This window comes from Zonotrichia albicollis, chromosome 7 (genome assembly GCF_047830755.1).
Source record: "Zonotrichia albicollis isolate bZonAlb1 chromosome 7, bZonAlb1.hap1, whole genome shotgun sequence".
NCBI lineage: Eukaryota > Metazoa > Chordata > Aves > Passeriformes > Passerellidae > Zonotrichia > Zonotrichia albicollis.
The window spans coordinates 26,589,835-26,592,958 of NC_133825.1; positions in this window are offsets into that span (position 1 = coordinate 26,589,835).

Consider the following 3,124-nt stretch of genomic DNA (forward strand, 5'->3'; position numbering starts at 1 on the left):
TAATAAGGAAAGTATTTTAACTCTAATGGACATAAACATTGTATTAGGTTTTGGCATTAGAAAATGGAAACAGAGTTGTCTTAAGGCTGGCTGACATATTAAATACTATCTTCTTTTCTTCCACATTAGAAATGTTAATTGAACAACAAAAGACATCAATATACCAGTGAAGTTCTCCTCAAGTATTAGCAACTTTCCCTGGTGACCTGACAATACTGGATAGGTGAACAGCTGTGCAGGAGTGCAACCATTATGAATTCTATTCCATTTAATAGCAGATGCAGGAAATGGAAGGTTATATTACAGATCAATACACAGGCTAAGGGAACCTGACAACCTTTGGTTAGAATCAGAACAATAAATGGCATTAATTAATTCACAGAGTTGTTGAAAAAAAATACTATTTTTCTGTAACTGAGAAAGAAGAGAAATGGTCTGCTGTGAAATATAGTATTGATTAATGTGAAAAGCAGCCTGTTATAAGTATCCTGCCATTGCAGAACTTGTAAACTCTGTTTAGGTTGCCTCTTGAAGAAATCTTAACTATTTTTTTATCTAAAATATTTAGATCAAAATATACTAGCTGTACCGAATATACTTTCCAGTTTAATAATAATGACACTATAATGACACTTAACTTTAAAAATTATATTTCATATATTATTCTCATATATTTATAACCTACCAACTCTGAAACTCTGATCTTGAATGCCAACAGCATGTGAGAAACTACAAACTCCATTTATAACTGGAGAGTTTTAAGCTTATAACATAAGAAGAATTGTATAACAGAAGTGTGACATGCTAAAACATCCCTCAGAGAGCTTTAGCCTCTGGATGCATTCAAAGGATATATGTAAAAGGTTATTTCTATAACGGGGGTTAACACATATCAACTCCAGGGTGCTGCAGAAAGGATCCTGAAAACAGGCTCAGATTCACAGCATTTATTAGAGGGTCCATCACTAATGGCATATATTGAGTGTAAAAGTGGAAGTTATCCCCAAGACACAGTAAAAGAATTCTTGTAGAAGCTGCTGTGGACTTCAAACACCTCCATGCAATTTTAGCAATTATTAGAAATTAGCGCCAGTTATCTTTTTGAACTACAAATTCTACTACTTTGGGTCAATAGCTCATTTTCTGAAGATCTTTCTGACAACTTTTAGTAGAGAAATTCTCTCCTAGCCATGTAACATAATGGTTATAGATTTGTTCTTCAAACTCAATAGTAATACAGCAACAGCTACAAATTCAAAGGGGCTGCCAGGAAAAATATGCTCATCCAAAATAATCATCAGTGGCACCTAAATACTTCTGCCCTGTCCTCAACAACCTGCAAGTTCTCACCCTTTCTGGGGTGCATTAGGAAGAACATTGCCAGGAGCTCAAGAGAGCTGATCCTGCCCCTCTCCTCAGCCATGTGGGGCCTCACCCAGAGTGCTGTGTCCAGTTCTGGGCTCCTCAGTATGAGAGAGACATGGAACCTCTGAAGTGGGTCCAGTGCAGGACAATGAGGATTATGAAGGGATTGAAGCATCTCTCTAGAAAGGAAGGGCTGACGGAGCTGGGCTTGTTCAGCCTCAAGAAGAGACAACCAAGGGAGGACCTTAATGTCTGTGAGCATCTAAAGGGAGGTTGCCAAGAGGATGGACCAGGCTTTACTCACTGGTGCCAAGCCAGGAGGCAGCGGGAGAAAACTGATACACAGCAAGTTCTGCCTCAACACGTGAGAGAGCTCTGCTGAGTGAGCGACTGACACTGGAACAGGTTGGCAGGAGGTGTTGTAGAGTCTCCCTCACTGGGCATCTAAGGAAGCTGCCGAGGCACAATCCTGACCACTGTGCTCTTGTACTAGATGACCTCCAGGTGGTCCCTTCCAAGTTTAGCATTCTGTAAACATTTCATATTCACCCTTCAGATGGTTAATTCTCCAGGAGGTCAGAAATCCCGAGCACAGCAAACTCTCCTGACTAACCAGGAGATTGTGCAACTATTCCCAGGAGTTGACAAATCAAGAATGCATCTGTTTGAAGCATCCACCTTCTTGAGTAGTATTACAGCCTTCAGCAGAGATTTCTGTTACAGAAATCTGGAAAGTGACAGGAGCATACAATTCAGCAAAGTTATCTTCCTCACGTTAGAGCTAGGGAATCATTTTGCTTTGGGTTTTCACAAGCCCTTGAATCAGTCTGCTTATGCTCAGTTTGTGACTGTATTAGCAGGTATCTTTCACAATTAAGAAAAAACTATGACTGAGTGATTGAATCACTTAAAGTGAATCCATAAAGCAAGTGCACAGATTAAATACAATTCTCACAGTTTGTGTTTCTATGATGGCACACATCACAGTGATAACCATGTGCTATGGTGAAAGTTATGTAATTAATGTATTTTCCATCCTCTTTTGTTTACTCTGCCTGCTTTCTGCCCTCTAAAGTATTTCTCATACAACTCAACTATTTTATATTCTTAAGCAGTTTTAGATAGCTGCAAACTTTAAAAAATAATCCTAATCCCAAAACTGTATTCCTTCAATCTACTCTGAAAAGTGGTTTCCTTACAAATACTCCCTAAAACCTCAAATGCATGAACTTCAGTCATGCAGAAGTGGCATTGTTTTGCCACCCTACAGGTTAGTCTGTATCATATCTTAAGATACAAACACATAAGATTTGCACTTTCTTAAAGAGAAAAGTCAATTCTCAAACTTCTGCTTTTAACCAGGAAAATCCTCAGAATAAAAAGCTCAATGAACCATGACACTTTTGGTATTTATAAGCTATAATTTGTTCCTACATGGTTCTCTGCAAGCTTTAAATTAGGATAATGAACAAATGATGTAAATGCCAGTTTCAGCTAGTAATTTCTTCAAATGTTTCTTCCCCCTGAAATACAGATAATACAGTGCACTCTAGCATTCTGCTGAAGAGTTTGACATGATATTGACACCTATAACTCCTTTGTTGTAACTCATTTGTGCCCAGAGAGACCCCAGAGAAATGCAATATGTGTAAAATCTTCAGGGCCATGCCCCTGTCATTAAAATTAAAAGTAATCTATTCATCTGTTTTTGATATTACTGAATAGAAAATTTTAGAACTATAATAATATGAATGTGATT